At 35.5% G+C, this 19,054-nt stretch overlaps 1 protein-coding gene across 1 annotated transcript in view; it reads left to right on the plus strand.

Moving 5' to 3' along the window:
* The window catches only part of LOC143259730 (uncharacterized), an 801,439-nt gene that overhangs the window by 204,381 nt on the left and 578,004 nt on the right, over window positions 1-19,054 (plus strand). The window lies entirely within an intron of this gene.

The following is a 19,054-nucleotide window of genomic DNA, read 5'->3' on the forward strand; positions in this document are numbered from 1 at the left end:
TATAATGTAAACATAAAATACTGATTACGTTTGTGTGATTAAAAATGATGTTTTTCACCCAACGTTTACGTGAAAAAGATTTGATTAACCCATTGGCACCGGTTGCCTAACTTTGAATCTATTTAGGTGATGCACGTGCGAATATTTAGATTCGTCGCATTTTGATCCGAATTAAGTATACAGCTAGTGCGCGGTAGTTGTTTTAATTTCGCTCTTGAAACACCATAATAGACGCTACATGAAATATTTTCAAAATTTAAATGTCTAATACGTACTTCCCTTGCAATTGTGAAATTAACATAGTATGTTAAGTATGAGTACAGATGGAAGTTTACGTCATGCAAATTAAAAGACGGAAAAACGAAATACTCGAAATGTCTGTGAGCATGATAACTATCTAAACAGCAGTCGAGAAAGTTCCACATAATTAAAACAATCTTGAGTCTTCACAAATGTATTTCAGAAACTTTCTTAAATTTCATTAAGGCTAAAACTACCAGTCCAGAGCTGACGAATTGTAAGTATGTATTTGTGAAGTTGTCGAAATTTTATACACAATTGTACTCGGATCTTGAATGATGCTTATTTATTTAAAATTTAATCGCTTCTTGCAAAAGCTGTTCAATTATTTTAACAATTGCGAAGTAAGACGCCTGAAACATTTATATGCCGTCGATAATTCTAGTGTTAACACTTTCTTTATCGGCAGTTTTCTAATAGTCCTTTTAAAATCGAAGATCGGAAAGAAACTGTTTCTAAAAGAGACTGTTCTAAAGCGACAGCAATAATTTTGTCCGTAATTCAACAAATTATTTGGGCTAATTCAATGCTACAATTTCTTCTGAAATTATTATTTAAAAGAAAATCATTAAGCCTTTTTCAGTAGAGCTCAATCATTGTAAATTCTGTTAATAGGCTTGCGGCAAATAAAATGTTAAGAAGTTGTCAAAAATTCAACACTCACAAATATTAGTATGATTGGAAATGGCAAAAGCTTACATATCGGAATGTCGTAGATTTGGTTTGTTATCATATCCTGAAAATACGATAAATGCGATTCGCTGAAAACCGTTTAGATCAAGGTTTAAATAATTTCACTTAATTTTATCGCAACAAAAATAGCATATTAGAAGTTCGGAAATCGCTAAGCTTGAATGCAAGGATTGTTTGCGATATCTCGGTCATGGTTGAAAGAATAGATTTGAAATCGACCATACAGGAAGATTTTCAGCGGAAAGCGGGAACATAGACGATTACTAAGCTGGTCAGGCTAGTCAAGGTCCTTTGTTTTACAACGCCTAGACGGTGGTTCCTTCTACTCTATTCTTTCCGTTTTATCTGTGACCTACAAAATTCCAGCCCGTTTCCTCTCACGTCCACAGACTTGTTCCCGAAATTCGGGTCCCGTTTAAACCAAGGTTCGTTAGACGACCAAATTCTTTCGAGTAAACCATGAACCTTTTATCTAATCTCTGTCGGTAACTGAAACAGCAACAAAAATAATTCCAGAAAGAAATTTTAATTAGATATCGTTCTATTAAATAAACTTAAATTCAATTGCTAAGATTTAGATGCCCCAGCTCATATTCGCCTATATAAGGTTACTAATTAAAATATTCGGATACACATTTTGAAACAACATCAATTTTTTAAAATTTGACCAAACGAATTGAATGTGGCCAATTAAATGGCCAAATAAATTTTTGCGAAAGTAACAATTGATTGGAATGGCAAATTAAATACAAAATTACGTTTTTTAACTTATGTAATTGTAACTTATGTATAATATGCGTGCTGAAAATTGCATTGAATTCAGTTAAAATTGTAATGATCTACGAGAAATTAAAAATTTATTCGAATGAAGAATGGAGAATTATATTCGAATAAATAGATAGAATAATTTGCTACGAATAATGAATAATTGAGAAATTGGAGAAATATTTAGTCGGAAGAATTCTAATAATGCTCAAGTTTGAGTGAGACAGAGTGAGGACTGAGTATGTAAATCGTTCACCATATCGTTTGCTACCTTGCGAATAATTTTCAGCATAATGTATCGAATATTACGAGTAATCCCCTCTCGGAAGCACAGGCCCGTTGATGTTTCCTGTTTAAGAGAGAATCCCTTCGAACACCTCGTTTATATGGTTACGGTTCTTTCCGCGCGATGGAAGGAAGCGCGGGTAGCCGGTTAAATCGTAAAATTTAATTAATCTGCTGGTGGTTGGCCGCGTACCAGGTTCCCAGCAGCCTTTGCCGTGTTCCTGGCCTCTATCCAGAATTAATGCTCATGCCTACACGATATTCCTCCCCTTTGTATTATACGAAGTACTGGACAGTCGCTATATACAACGCCTTTGGACACATAGTATCGAGTCTTCGTCCTACGTGCAACGTTCTATGCAAAATCCTGAGATGATCCTCGGTGTAATAGCCAGAACAAGCACTGATAAACCATTGCTTCGAACTTGGTTAGATCTAATCCGACAGTTGAAACAAATATTTGTTGAAATCACTATTGTCGGCATTGTACTATTGTCTTTGAATTGTAGTTAAATATTATTCCAGCTCTTGACACGGGTGATAGAATGCATTTATGGATCTCGAAATAATTTGTTTGCTAACTATACTTCTGATATATCATTGAAACTTTGATTCGTTAATAAAACTGCCATATTCACGAGAAACTTATAAAATCGCTAGGATACAAAAGTTTCATTTTTAAAACAATGATTTTGCAGGACTTCGCCAAGTAATTGAAAAAAGTGTGAGAAGCCTTTTAAAGTCTGTAGCCTTTTAAAAAATTCAATTTCAAATTAGTCTCAATGATTTTACAGCATTCTTTTTATCCAGGCAGGATAATAAGCTTTGAATGCGCACGTTTCTTTATTTTATACGATAATAGTTTATCGACTTCTTTGTGTTCCTTCGAAGTATTAAGTTTATACTCTGTCGTTCTATACGGCATAAATTTGAAACTTTTCGATTTTGCAGTTAATAGCTGATTTTTCCAATATTGAATCAGAAATTTCTTCGAAAGGATTTTCTCTGTTATTAAGAATTATTAAATCAAAGAATTATAAAATCAATTATCTTGAGAAATGCTTCACTGAGAATGACTGTAGTATTTATAACATTAATAATTTAGATTTGAAATAATTTGAACTGTTTACACAGTCAGATAATAATATTACATATGCGATAAAGTCTATAAAAAAATATAAGAAATCAAAATGATATATTCACTCTAGCAATGAAACTGATATCAATTACTTTCAGTTAGCAGCCCAGCATATCATAATTAATATTACTAGTGGTTTTCTTCAAAATAAGATTCATTTATTAATTGCGCGGAACAGAACCAAGATGAATTAATGTAAGCGTAATCGACAAGTAAGCATAATAAGTCGAGCATAATCACTGTGATTATTATTACTAGAGACAGCCTGAGGAGATAAATTAGATTTGATCCCGTGCTTAAGGTTTGTTTCGCGATCACTTTCTTGCCCGTCCCGTCGGGGAAGTCAATAAAACTGCTGACTCGAACGTTTTCAGTATTGCAAGACACTTATAAATCATCTCGAGGCGCGCCTGTGAAATGCAAATTACGGCTCAGAAACTCGTAGATTCACTTCTGAATATCAAGTATCGCGGATCGGTCGTGTATAATCGCGCGTCGAACGCCAAGATCATGCTTAGCAGTTTTCACGAAAGAGAGGCCGCATATAAATCATCCGGCTTGCTTCGATACTTTCCTCGATGCTATAAATTTTTATGAAATGTCCCGGTGTACATTGTTCCGATAGATTTCCATACAGAAACCCGCTCTCGTTTTAATTACCGCGCGTCTTCACACCGCCGCGCCGTGCCGTCTCCTCGCGAAACTGTTCATTAAAACATAAGCCTAACGAGAATGCAGTTTAAATTCACACTCGCCATTGAATCAAGTAGCCTCTAATTAAATTGCTAAAGTTTCATTCATGCCAGCCTAAGAAAGTAAAGTATTATATTGTAGCTTTTTACATTGCGAATTCTGCTACCCGTTTGCCGAACACGAAATCGTCGAGAGCTTCTTCAAGGTTTGCTCTAGGCCTTAGGCGAACACTCGTCGTCGACGCAGAATTTTTTAACTATCTCAACGAGATCCTTCGAACGAAGTTTAACCCTTAGCACGCGCACTGGGGTTACTCGAGAACCCCGCTACATACGTATCACTTGTTATGCCAAGTAATTGTTCGAGATGCATTTCTAGGTAATTTTCTGCGAGTTATTGTCGACTTGAAGAAGAGACACAGGTGAACAATATTTGAGAATATTTGTAAATGTCAATCGTAAATTTTAGTGATCCTGGTTTTGATTATCATGTGCTGATAATAAAAATACAACTTTTGGAAATATAAAGGCATTTGCCATTTTATTAATGTGTCATTCGTGACTACATTTCGTGCACATGAAAGTTAATATTTTGTTATAATTATGCCTTTTTTAATAAATCCAACTTTTTAATGTTTCTAAATCAAATGTGAAGTATATTTAGTAAGTCTAATAGGATGAAACATATGTTATCAAATGGACTGCAGAACTTTATGCATTTACTGTATGCGCAAATTTGTAAATTACGTAAAAATGTGTTGATTAACAAAAATTGACCATATTAGAATATTATTCCGATCACAAAATATTTTTTAATCGACGAAGCAAAATTTCTTTCGAATGTAATTTTCATAAAACAACCTTAGAAAATAAGGATTCCCATCAAAATCTGCTGCATAGTTAGCAATTTTGATGTCCACAATCAAATAACTGACCTTAGATTCAGTTTTAAATATCGCGCAACTTATAATCCTGTCGATACATCTTTTGTTCACTTACCAAAGACTGAACAATGTTAAAGATTCTAGTAGTTTATATTAAGTGGTATATATTACACGAAAGAACTTTAATTTGTTCAAAATAATTAATTAATTAATTAAATGGTGCAGATAATAGAATAGAATAAAAAAGTTCATCTAGATTCACAATAACGACTACCAAACGACAAATAACAAAATTTGTTAATTTCTTTTATACACTATGTTACATGCAATATGAATATGCGATATCAATTGAAACCAACCATATACTGAATCGTATCGCATTTCAATCGTATCGAAATGTTACCAATAATTCAATAATATCGATAAGGTATCTTTAAGATGAGTGAAAGCTCCGAAGCTTAGCCGATTGAAGTAAAGCATGATGAATTTATTATTGAACTAAATGCTTTTAATTCGATTTGTACTGGTTACAGACAATACACTTATCCATTTTTGGCTGAAATTTGCACGCATGCATCTCAATGAAACTAAACAAACAGTCTCCTAATTTGCCTTAACGACATTTTAACAATATTTTCAATTTATCGGTCTTTCCCAATACGGTAAATATGCACATACTTATGTTTATAATATACGATAACTTACAATTGACAATACATAAAGTGTGCATCAAGTCGGATTATACAATCAGTCTCTACTTTTGCCTTTACGATATTTTATCGATATATCGTTAAGTATGAATAAGATATCAATACAATATTGGAAATCGATAGTTACATTTCTAGACAGAAGTAAAGGAGGGAAAGGAGAGGAATGATGGAAAGTGATAGTTCGCAAGGGGTAGGGAGGTGTAATGTAAAGATTCTATTTCTGGTGCCGCTTATATTCTCTCGTGTGTACAAGTTTTAGCCACGATACGTACGACCAAGATCGTGCAACGTTTGCACGTTTCCTCTTCAGACGATCTGGCTGGTCGAACTCAGAGGGATCGGCAACCTCTGCTGTGCACACGAGGGAGATTAAATTATTTATACCGGCCACTTTGGCAAGCTGGGCCGCCGCTTCGGGGCTTGCTCCGATATTCGATTATTATCGATTACGTGCTATTAACCGGTACCCGATTCGACTTCTTTGTCCTGGTACCCATGTAAAAGCCAAGCCACTTTCTCTGTCCCCTTCCTTTTTTCCCTTATCGAACGAATCGCCAACATACCATTTCCTTCCTTCCGTGAACGGCAACGCGAACACGAAATTACAATTTCGCGTGTCCGATTTTTATTTCCTTGAGGAAATAAAATACGATCTGTTACGTATAGTTTTACGATGTTCCAGATCGAAGGTAATGCGAGCGAACGATTCATGTCGTTACGAATATTCGAATGCAGTCGATTCTTATAGATAATTCTCTGATTTGCTGTTTTCATTGTTGGACAAAACTTAGTTGGAGAAAAGTTATATTTGGGAGTTCTTTTCCCAAAAACATGTATAATAAAAATGTATTATACAATATATAACATTTTTTATAATTTTATTTAATTAATTTAATTTTTTAATTTAAGTACATTTTCCCGAACACACTACTAGCGTCACACACGTGTGACGACCATGATTTTGTATTTCTCGTAAAGAATTAATTTTTTGTATGTAATTAATTAAAATGTGAGACAGAGCATGATATTTAGAGAATTTATAGTTTCTCTTTAACAACATTTTTATCATATTTTATAAAAGGATACAATGTATTTAATACGATGAATAGAATAAGTATAACTGTGTACGCTGGTGACACGTGGTAGTAACGAACGTGTTAAACAAATATCGTGATGTTTGAATTTGAAACAGATTATTTTAATGTGCGCTCCCTCGTATAACGTGGTGTTCCAATAACGTTGTTTCAATTGTACGCTGGTCTTGTTTTAACAACCATCAATATTTTTTCTACGTTAATACCTTTTTTCAAAATCAATCTAGCATATATTCAGAATTCTCTTCATAATGGCGAACAAGAGAGGTAAGGAAGAACAAATGCGAATTCATTCGTGTGAAATAATTCCATAAAAATTACGCTTCCATAGAAGAAGCTGAAGCATGAGATTTAAACATATAATGAAACCGTAAAACCATATACTCACAGTTCGTTATGTATGTTCTCATGTAGATGCCAAAGTAATAAATATGATATACTATGAACGTGCACTGATAATAAAGGAATATAGCCACCTCATCTTCAGCTTTAGTTTTATATTGTAGATTAACCAGCAATCTCATCGTTTGCTTCAGATTTTATAAAAATTTTCCGGGGGTAGTGAAAACATTTATCGATTACACAGAGTCGTGACTGATCTTCTGTATCAAAATGACCAATTAAAATATTGCAATTTTATAAATTTGGCCAGTTTTATTAGAATTTCAAGGATACAGAGGATTACAAGAGTAACAATTTTGATGTACAAATTGCGGTTTCATTAATCAGATTACATTCGAATTTGGAGGTTATTTGGGCGTTGTGATTCAGTCAACATGGTAACAATTTCACAGATTCCCTGTTGTGTGAATTTGTTGCCTCACTTCTATTTCTGGACCACTATTCTACTTTGGGGAGCGTGGATGCTGGTTTCGTTAGATCAAAGCTATTTGTAAATTGTTTCCCGCATTAAGGTCAACATTAATTGGTTCCCTTGAAATGAAACTGCATTGAATTGCTTTGTTGACAAACGCCAGGAAATGAAACCCAGTCCGTATAACGCGATGATATATATATGTATAATAAATTCATTTACAGAATACAGTAAATTCTCCCTACTTGAATCTCAGCTTGTATACAAAAATGGACAATTTGGAAAGACGAAATACGATTATTCGATCCTTACGGCTCGTTTTTATAGTTGCCGATTGTCGACAATTATAATATACAATTATGTATATACACCATGAAACCTTCGAATACAAAACTAATTTGCGTCAAATGACCAAGAATACCAACTTTTTAGTCCTGTGTATCAGAATAATTAAAGCTTTATACTATGTGGCAGTTTCGAGAAAAGAAAGAAAGAGACTGTCTGGATAGCTTCGCATTGCCATACAGAGATACATTACATATTTAAATAATCCGCACTCTTTGTTTTATGCCAATCCTAAACCGTTGGATGTGATTTTGAAGACAATAGATCATTACCTTTTATCTATACTATAGATTCTTGCTTTTTGATTAAGTTTCACTGCTCTTGCTGAACCCAAGTATTCCCATTATTACTATGTATTTCTTAATTAGTGCTCATTATATTTTCCTCTCCCATTAGCCGTTTTTGACTCGTTATCGGTTTACATAATTATTCAGAATAAATGGATCTTAAAAAATATAAATTATGAATTTGGTAATTTGTGAAGAGCAATTTGCAACTTGCAACGCCGAGAGTTAAACTTTTATTGGTACAATCAAGTCACGTTCACTGCCAACTCAAAGTATATGCAAACAAGAATACATAGACAGGGTGTCGCACGTAACTGTCGCCACGATTTTTCAAGCAATTTCGACAGTCCGACAAAAAAATGTTTCCAATGAAAGTTAATCAGTATTTAGTCGCAAATTATCTATATTATTATAATTTAAAGATATATCATAATATATTCGTCTTAGATTCTCTTCCTAAATTGTATAGTGCATTATCTGTAATGAATAAAAATTTGCATGTGTCTAACCTAAAAATTTACATGTGTCTAAACCTTCAGTGATCTCATTGCTATAATCCCATAGTTATTATACAAAAATATAAAAATGTTATTTGTCTAATTTCGTATAAAACGCAATTTACACTGGAATACCACCAAAGAAGTACATTTAACAAAAAAAACTAATCTATTAACAAGTATCACAGTAAACCTGGACACTTGCATGATTGTATCCCCAGCATTCTACTGTCGTTCAATCCGCAGTGAATCCCGACTCAGCAATGAATCGTCAGCCAATCAGGGAAAACAAATTTCTGTCCTTATCCTCGGCTGTTTATCAAGTTGCTACCAAAAAACCGTATCGAAATTCCGACATCACTGTATATTCATTTGTCCGGATGTATTTTCCAATAAAAATCCATGCAACGCCTTCATAAATGCTGACTTGTTATTTTCAGAGAGCAGTACAAAGTAGTCGCTTTTAGTACTCGCTAGATCTACGGTTAAAAATCGCGAAACTAGGTGAGCGATCCGGATTGAAAACACGACGATGTTGGTGAATTCTAGTGTGCAACCGAGTGCACGCGTGTGCGCACACCCGGCTATCGAAGATGCAGTCTCAGACGGATCCCACGCGTCTAAATGCACAAGCTCCTTTCATCTAGCGTCCGTCCGTTTGTCCCTGTGCGGTTTTGCGGCGCGTACTCGCGCGTAACGTGTCTCGCGCGTATTACCGGCGTGACGGTACATAAGCGTTGCTCGTGCAAACGGCCTTTTAATGCACGTTCAAGCCAGACGGCGGAGAGCGTAGGAAGCCCGCTGCCGACTGGGATCGGAAACATAGAGGTAGATGGAATACCGATAGCGAGAAAAACGGGGGAGAACGAAGATTGACAGGAAGTATCCTGTCGTACAACTTGAAATCGGACGCTCGCCAGCTCCTAGTTTTAAATAGGCTGGATTTATCGCGCTATTAACCGCTTCCTATCACGAACAACTATTCTTTCACAAAGAGATCGCTCGAATGTTATCATTTGACTACGGATCTTAGAGACGGTGAATTTTAATTTCACTTTCTTGATCTCATATGGCCCTATGGCTATATCTCATATGACCCTTGAAAGTGCCAATGTGTGTTGCTTTATAAGGGCAAAAATGCTGTACATATACATATAAACGCATCATTTTTTAATTTGTCTGTCATCCAATCGATTGCAATATTTCCAAAAGTTTGTTTGCTCATTGTTTAGTAAACCAGACAGTCTAACACCTTAACACGTTGACTGCCGCGTCACCCGTATTCGGGTGACAGCAAAAGTTCTCACCAGGCCACGTCACCCGTAATTCGGGTGACGCTGATTTGACTACTTACAAAGGATTTCCGAAAATATTTCGACAAATATTCTACAGGAGGTAATGAAACTATTGAATTCTTATAGAAATGGTTTATTAAAAAAATTATTCGCAGTGTATAACGTTAAAACATTCTCTGCAAAGTTGAGGTTGATCAGGACAGCTTGGACAAAAAATTGTTTGTTTTTTCAGATATGCTCGTGCCTCTGATCGGTCCATTTCGTATCTTTTATTTGAACTGTAGCTTCCTCGGTATCATCAACATTTCTTTCTTCTTCCATGATCAATTCTCGTAAAATCTCGTCAATAGTATCTTCATAACATTCATTATCACTAAGATTGTATTTATCAGTATCCAAATCAGAATCTGACGATGTAATTTTATTTATGCTTCTCCTTCCGGACAATCCGATCTCTTTTCATTATTGAAAAAAAATAAGGGCAGAGATTTTAAGTTATACCATTCGGTACTCGGCAAAGATTCCAACTGTTCATGCAGGAATAGAAACAGATACGAATTAACAGCGCACGCTTCCTATAGCGGCACGGGTGGCCTGTAGATTTTGTTGTAAATATGCGTGGCAGTCAACGTGATAAAAGAGTTATTTGATTGAATTTTGAATAAATCATTGCGTTTTAGAACGTGTCTGAATATTATCATTACGAAATATCTGGTCCTCGGTAACAAAAGAGTTAACGAAGTTCTCTATTGCTTTCATATTATATCCTTGACGTATAGAGAGCCAATATTTAAGGAAACAATCGCGTGTATAGTGTTATAATTAATTTAAGACATCAAGTAAAAGGTGAACCATATATTAATATTTAATATTTAAGATTCATATGATCGGTAAAATCGTTGGAAAGCATGCAATTTATTTGATAATTACGTTGTCAGATCAGTGGGACCAGAAGGACTTCGTATTTCTGAAAATTCGCGTGGCAGAACAGCGTTTCCATCGCAGACCGGATTTCATTTCACAGGCGCACGTATACGCGTGTATTAAGCGAACAGCGTGCGAACACGCCCTTAGCCTTGTCGCTCGGTGACTCTCATGCAACTTCCGTGCGTGAATAAGCGACCGTCTTCTTGCTCGAGAACTATGCCAACTGCCAACTATTATGTAATGCGACGCGTCTTCTTCCCCCGTTTCTCCCACTTCATTCGTGCATTCTGCTTCCCAATTCCTCTGTGCTCGTGTTACCGCGACCGCGCGCATCTCCGACGACCTGACATACCAGATAGAATTCCCCGACAGGTGTCTAAATATGGTTCTCATTAAAACCTCGGTCGGATCGACGGAAATACACGTTTTTATTCGCAAGTTCGTACCGATATTACTCGAGTACTTTCAAAGGGTTGCACACAGACAGTTCGACAGGGTGGTCTGGAATCTAGTCCCCAATTGTTTGAACTGAAGTTATTTAATACTCGATGATCGACGAAATGCCAAGGACGCCTCCAATCTTTTAAGTCGCACCTCGTACTTTTTGATACGTAAGCACCGTTAATGGTGTCAAGACGAATTTCATAAACTAATATGTGTACTAGGCCTTGACATGTTCTTAAACTGAGAAAAGTTGGCAATTGTATGGTAAACAGAAACGAGACGATATTGTTTTTATACCAGCTTTTCCATTTAACTTAATAATGACTGCATGTTCTTGATGAATATATGACACGAAATCTAAATCGTAGGAAAAATTGGGAATTGTACCATGAAAAAACGTAAAGCGGCGCTATTTTTGAGTTAGGTTTTCTATTTAATTCAAAAGTGCTTCATTTTTTTTTGTGAGAAGGATAACTTCGAAATTTTTAATTTTTACAAAACTTCATTTTCTACTGACTGTCAATGAACTAAGGTTAAATGTTGTGCCGACAGATTTATGACGCTTTCTTAGTTCAAAATACTAATTATTGCAATTTTAATTGGTGATGCACCTCAATTTATTATTTCTACAATTCGGATTTTATTGTTTACAAGGATTCATTACTCATATTTTTATATGAATCCAGTTTATATTATTCTTTTATCTTGTTCATATTATAAATACTACAAAATCGTAAAATTGCGATAGTATTATCATATTCTCGAATAACTGTTATACGCATGTATGATGTGCACTACTGTCTTTTGGTGTACAATAGCGTGATAATGATAGCCAATGAGGTATGCTTTATTCATAAATTGTAATCGCGAAGTGTATTAGCGCGGAGAAGATAGACCTCATTTTATAGATTTGTTTATTGGCTACAATTAGGCTACAATTGTTCACATTGACTGCTTTTATTATACCCTTCCCTTGTAAACACATGAAATGAGACGACACATGTTGAAAGTTTATTCGAAATCCGTTAAGTGGGTCGCACGTGTTTTAGTGATTTGCAGAATCCATGCGGTATTATGCTGCTGTGCATTTATAGTACGTTTCACGACTTTAATGCGTAAGAGACTGAAACGCAATATTACTTCATATATAACTTTATTAAAGTAGTTACAGGAAACTAGAAATGTTTACAGAAAAATTCGCTAAATTTCATTTGAGATACTGATTTACTCATTAAGCAACTTATAAATTTTCTAAATTTTGAAAGAATGGTGTGTAACTCTAAAAGATAAACTTGCTTCATTGAGCAAGATTTTAAAATAGATTCCAATACGATATTCATTATTTAACGAATTGGAACTGTTCGAACTCGTTAAACTGGTATACGTGTTCTTTTTATGGCATATAACAGATATTTAACGAAGGGAAGTCAGGAATTCTGTAGGCGCAAATATTAATTCTGCTGGTCCAATTATCGGTAACTGAAATTAATTAGAATTTGCTGCGTTGTTATTATTAAAATTTTCATATTTTGTTGAAATATTCTGCAGTATATTTAAGCAACTGCGGATTCCATGAATGCATAGTCTCGGTCTAACTTTAAATAATAATGTAACAACACGTAATATGAGGTCGTGGTGCTGGTAGCAAAGTGAGAATATCTTTACAAACTTTAAGAATATCTTTACTGGGGAAAACTTGTGGTAGTTGGTGTCACTGAACAATTTGTTATGCCGTTTGCGACTGTAAATTCTGGTCATTCAGAAATTATAATATCACCGATAAATAATGTTAACACGTGGTCCAATAGCATTTTTACTATCTTTTGACAATCACTAATCTTTTCGTTGACGAATGAAACTTGTCTCTATTTCCAAATTCGTAATGTGACATATGAAAATGGGAGTTTGCACAAAGATCCGTAGCATAGTTAGAGCGGAAGTGAAACTCAGTATCTGCGATTTAGAATACGCATGTTACACCGTTTAAAAAAGCGTTAATTATTCTAATAAAAAATCATTTGTGCTAATAATAACACGAGATATTTATCTTTCAAAGGATAGTGTAAAGTATAAAATCTCTGTCGTTCGAACAAGTAGAAGCGGTACTGGCATGAATGGATACTTCAAAGTATGGTTTATGCATTTATGTATAAGGACTGTGGAACACGTATATGCAACCAACCTTATATTGTTCATGCTGCACTCGGTTTGTGCGTGCGTAACAAAGACGCATCATGACGCACTCGCTACACCAATTGTACTTTCACGTCGATTGTTCCCGTTCAATGATTCGCGACGACGTCGAATTAACTGCAAATTAAATGACAAGTTATTCAGGTCGTATCCGAGTTATTCTTTGCCGAAGTTTATTTTGGGGATACATGACGGTTCACAAGTTTGCACACCCACGGTGCTCAATAAATGGAAGTTGTGCAGCATTGTCTCGAGGTCGACACTCTTCGAGGAACACCCAGTCTAATAAATATTGGCACTCGTGTAATGCCTGAATGTTACTTACGTAAATCTTTCCAACATTCATTTGTGATAATTAGGGGATTATTTTACTGCCATTATTCTTCACGGCACTGATTTCTATAAATTTCAATAAATTCAAAATCCGCTAATTCAAGAAAAAATTTATTTATATCATTGATATCTTCGAGTTGCCTTCTATTTGGGTACACAGCTCTGACAATAATAGGTACCCCCCAATAATCTTGTACAATATATTATGTTAAGATTCGAAGATTTTGCTGATCATTCAAAGACTTGAATGTTTTTCCTATAAAGGTATCACTTTTAACTAAATATCTATACACAATCTATAAATCAATATGTAACATGTGTTTTATTGAACAACATTTGTCGAGAAACAGTAGCAGAACATGCTCCTCTACAATTTCTATGCATTTTCATTAGAAATTTTAATATCACATGTTGCACGATCGCAGCTTTAACAGTGGATTTATCAACGTGTTCGAGCGGTTCTTAAAAACGTGAGTTTTCTTAGCGATCAGAAATCACTTAAAGTCCGACGTCGAGTGTGTCGCGTCGTAATCGATTCTACGCGACGATTTTCGCTCTGCACGAAGAAAAGTCGCGCGAAAAAGAGCAGTTGGATTAAAAGGAATAAAACGACGATGACGCGTGAAACGTGATTTGTCGGGCGGTAACACCAACTGTCGATGAGTCAGAGATACGACCTCTCGATTCTTCGAAATTGCAGAACATAAATTGTTCGCTCATTCGAGAATTATCTGCTCGGAGAGACCCGGATCTTATCACGAAAACTCCAAAGATTTATCCCGCAAGGATTTTCGCGGAGTTTTCTGCGGGAAAGTGTGATGTTTCTTGATTTTCACGGCTTTCAAGAGTCGGCGTTCCTTTCATAATGAAGATAATGCAGATAGAATTGTTTGGAGGTTAAATGTACGCACTGTTACTGTGATTCAAACATTTTTACTTCATCATATTTTTCTTACTGTCTGGGACGTAACAAAGAGACAATGTAAAAAGATTATGCTTTCTTAACCAGTTATCCGTTTTTAATGAGTATACTTGTAGTAACGAGCTGACGTATAGTTATAAAACGCAGGTAATTGGTTAAGTTAAGTAAATAAATGTTAGTAACAAAATGAAAAAATAAGACAGTCATTTCATTGCAACTTAATTCTATATTATAGCAGTCATACGTACATTTTTTAAAGAGATTGCAACAGCTAACTAGTTAAATAATTGAAAAAAATTAAACAATTAACGTGTTTCTATTTGCGAGATTGAATTCGTTCTTTTTTTTTAAATTCCGCAGCGAATTGTGTTTCAATTATTCTGTATTTCTGCGGTGAAACTACTAGATTAAAACTGTTTTTATTTCCCTCTTCATAATGGTTTGCTTTTCGAGACGGCCTCATTCATGCCATTGCATAAAACTTCGGAAAACCAGAGTTGCTTTCATACACATCATTACGAATTTTGTGTACAAGCTACTTTAGAGAGAATATTCCAACAACGATTTCTCTGTGGTCGCTGAAAATATTAAAACCTTGCTTATTTTGTAACCCGATTAACTTTAATCATAGGAGCGTAATTACTACTTAACATATGTAAGTACCGCACGGAGAGCTTCCTAATTTTATAAATGTAGTTATGAAAATATCACTGTAAATTATAACACATACAATCGTGGGTCTAAACGTATGCTAGCCTTTTGAATACTTCAACTGAACAAAAGCATTTGATTCAATATTTTGCCAATAAGACAGGACTTCAAAGCTACCAGAAAATATTTAAAAAACAAGGACTTGAAAAATATCGAAATGTTTTCTTTATGGTCGGAATATTTTCCGGTAACTTTGAAATCTTATGCTCGTAGAAGTCCTATTTTTTATTGGCAAAATACTGAATCAAGTGCTTTTTTAATGTATAACAATACATCTTATAATATCTATTTGCTGTTAAATATTAAGGAGACATTTTAAAAAATAACGTACACTATTTTATCATTCTACTTTTCGTTTCATGGCGAATGAGCCGGATTGTGCACAACTCTGTTTACCATTAATGTATCCATTCAGTGCAGATTACAAAATTCGAGTGGTTTCTGACTTTTTGGTCGAACGTTATCGAAAACGTGTAGGAAATTTATTTGGTCGATAGCCCTCGGTCGAAGCATCCTTTTTAGTCGTCGCGCAACTGGTCCGCCGCGCCGCCAAGACCCAAAAACCAGTTCATTGTCAAGGACCACCGGTGCCGCCATTCTCTTTTTCCTTGCCCTTCTCGCGGTAGGATATCGTCACTCCTACGCGTAAAGGAACAAACGGTAGTCGTGATTCTTTTCAGCATCTGCAGATCGTTCGTGCACGTGGAATATCGACCGTAACTGCACGCCTACTTCTTCCTTCTGCTTTCTGCCTCTCTAGATATCGCCGAGATTGTTTACCGTTGGGCATTGTTCCCCGATTCTTACGGAAATACATTTGGAAACGATTAATTCCCCATTTAAGAACGTGCATCCAGAGAGAAATGGAGATGAATATTACACTAGAGACTGGAGAAGAGAAAAATCCTGTTTGAACGTACGAATGCGAGTTGTCTCCAGATTGTCTTCGTAAAATGATACCAGCATCTTCCAGAAGTAAAACTGAAAAGAAATGTTACGTGGATGTAGATTTGTGATCGTATTATGGAAAAGCGACCATTGATTTTTCGTTGTATATAGTAATCTCTCTTATTTGAGGAGAGACATGTTAAGTGTTACAGTAATAATTGATTGATGACATCTGTATTTTGATGTTGTTTTTACTGTTTCAACGTTTAGTCTAGATTGTTTAATTTGTGGTGTAATGTGTGGTTCAAGTTGATCTTCTATGATCTTTGCATCATTTATAATATGAATGTACAATGTGTAAGCACAAGTGTTATATTATCACTTATTATTGTGTCAACGACGTAATTCAGATGTTAGACAGAATTTATGTTGATTTTTCGTGTACTATGTTAGATGTACGTGTACCACTACATGATGTAGGACTTTATAATACATTGAGCAATGAGTCACTGTTGCATCATCAAGTTTGAACCAATTGGATAACTGCAACACTGACACGCTTCAATTGAACATTTGAATTTGAAGTGTAAATTATATTGTAATATCAAGAAAGGCTTCGTGTTAAGACGATATTGCTGCAAATATAATTATGGATTTACTCGCTACTTTAATGTTGATAATTTATTATTTGACCTTGTTATTTTGTTACTCAAACAATATATCTACAATAGTCGAGTTCAATATTTCTTTGAGCAATGATGATACAATACGAAGCAACTTTTGATCGGAGAGAGTGAATTTGATCTGAATAGTGTGATAAGTTAAATTAAGAATTGTTTCAAGGATAATTAAACATTTACCACACTTAATGAGAATGTTATCACACGATGTGATCAATTGAAAAATAATTTGATTTTTGTTTCAGCGATACAAAAATATTTTCTGTGCAATTTCTTGGGAATAAATTTCATTCGTAATTATAACTTTGGGCGTCACTTGAACGTTACATCCAATACTAATTTATTATTATTATTATGCACAAATGTAATATTTATGTAAGAAAAATTATTATTTCCCGAGGAAAACGGTACACCAAAACTGTTTTTCCAATTGAATCCTCACTCTGTACATGAATCAATTTGAAAACGTATTCATTGAACCCGTACTAATGACAGTATCATTAGAGATTAAAAGCTGAGAATTCACTGTTCCTACAGAATTATATTAATACGAAATATTGAAACACGCTTCAGCTACAATGGCGAGGATCAAATAGAAATCATAGTTTTGAACGTGATACACATGTTGATATATTCATGTTTCATTCCGTATATCGTTCAATATACAGGGTGGTTCGGAATTCGTAGTGCAACCGAGTAGGGAGTGATACTACGCGAAAAAATAATGTGCTCCTAGCCGAAAATGGTGACCACAGGAGAGCGAGACGTGACGAGAGTCAGAAGGCGTTGTTTGTTTTTATTCGGCCGAACTCGAGTCCCTCGTTTCGTGGAAATTCAGTATGACGGCTAATTTGGGGCTAATAGAAGGGAATCATTTCTGCCAATAAGGGAAACGAGTTTACCCTACTTTTGCAAGGGCGTTAACTTGGGTGGGTTGGTAGGAATTGGTCCTACACTTTTCTCAGCTGACTTCTTCTGAGCAGCGAACAATGTTTGTAAACACTATCTCGGACAGAGGCAACTGTGCTGGGAGAATAAACGGCAATTAAATCCTTTACAAAGATGAACAAACTTTAAAGTCAACGTGTACTTGGGTATTGAAAATCACAGGTATATCGAAATAGTACGCTTTCACGTGTATCGATGTCTAAATATATTTGCATCTTATTTGTTGCGACGGCAACACCGAAGGTCGAACGTCCCTGGCCATCCCTTGAGCAATTAAGCGATATACCTGCGACAGTAAGAAATGCACCCGAACGAAAATACCCTTCGACCCGACGAACGGACAACACGACTCATAAATTCCATATTTCCCAAAACGGAAAATTTACAACCCGAACTTTCGAACAGTTTCCCATTCCTCATTTCAAGTTCATTCCGACACACCCATCTCCAATCAAAAACGCTTCATTTCCTCCACCAAAACCCACCATACACCAATCAACAAAAAGACCGGGGTGACAAGCGGAAAGGCACCTAGAACCACCAGAACTGTTAGAACCACCAGAACTGTTAGAACCACCAGAACTGTTAGAACCACCAGAACTGTTAGAACCACCAGAACTGTTAGAACCACCAGAACTGTTAGAACCACCAGAACTGTTAGAACCACCAGAACTGTTAGAACTCCCAGAGCTCGTAGAACTCTAAGAACGCAGATAACGCATCGCTAAGACCATAGCTGTACTATAATATTAAAGTGTACATAAAAGCAACCAGCGACTTCGTTCAACGTAATTCCATTTGGAAACATTATTTTTCAATTAAATTTTCGTTATGTGCTCAGATAAAAATGTCGGACAACATAATTTGTTTCGCATTCCTTGAAATTACAATGTTTTCAAACAAGCCTTTCGGAAAACGGTTTAAATCGCTTGGTTCAATTTTAGAAAAACTATTTCGTTTTAAAAGAAGTCAACATGTGTTTATCCACTACTGTATGTGCATCTTAGATACACGCGAAGCGGAGACCACTAGTATCAAGTCACCATTGGAGCAAACGACCTAAACGCTTCCAACCTATCCTTGACCACAACTACATCATAAAACACGACTACCAGACTATCAGGATCGCCAGCAACGGTGCGAGCAGTACGTGTGGAAATCGAATGAAAATAAATGCAGACTTTTGAAGTGGCTCGATAAAACTATAAA

Source organism: Megalopta genalis, chromosome 6 (assembly GCF_051020955.1).
Source record: "Megalopta genalis isolate 19385.01 chromosome 6, iyMegGena1_principal, whole genome shotgun sequence".
Taxonomy (NCBI): domain Eukaryota; kingdom Metazoa; phylum Arthropoda; class Insecta; order Hymenoptera; family Halictidae; genus Megalopta; species Megalopta genalis.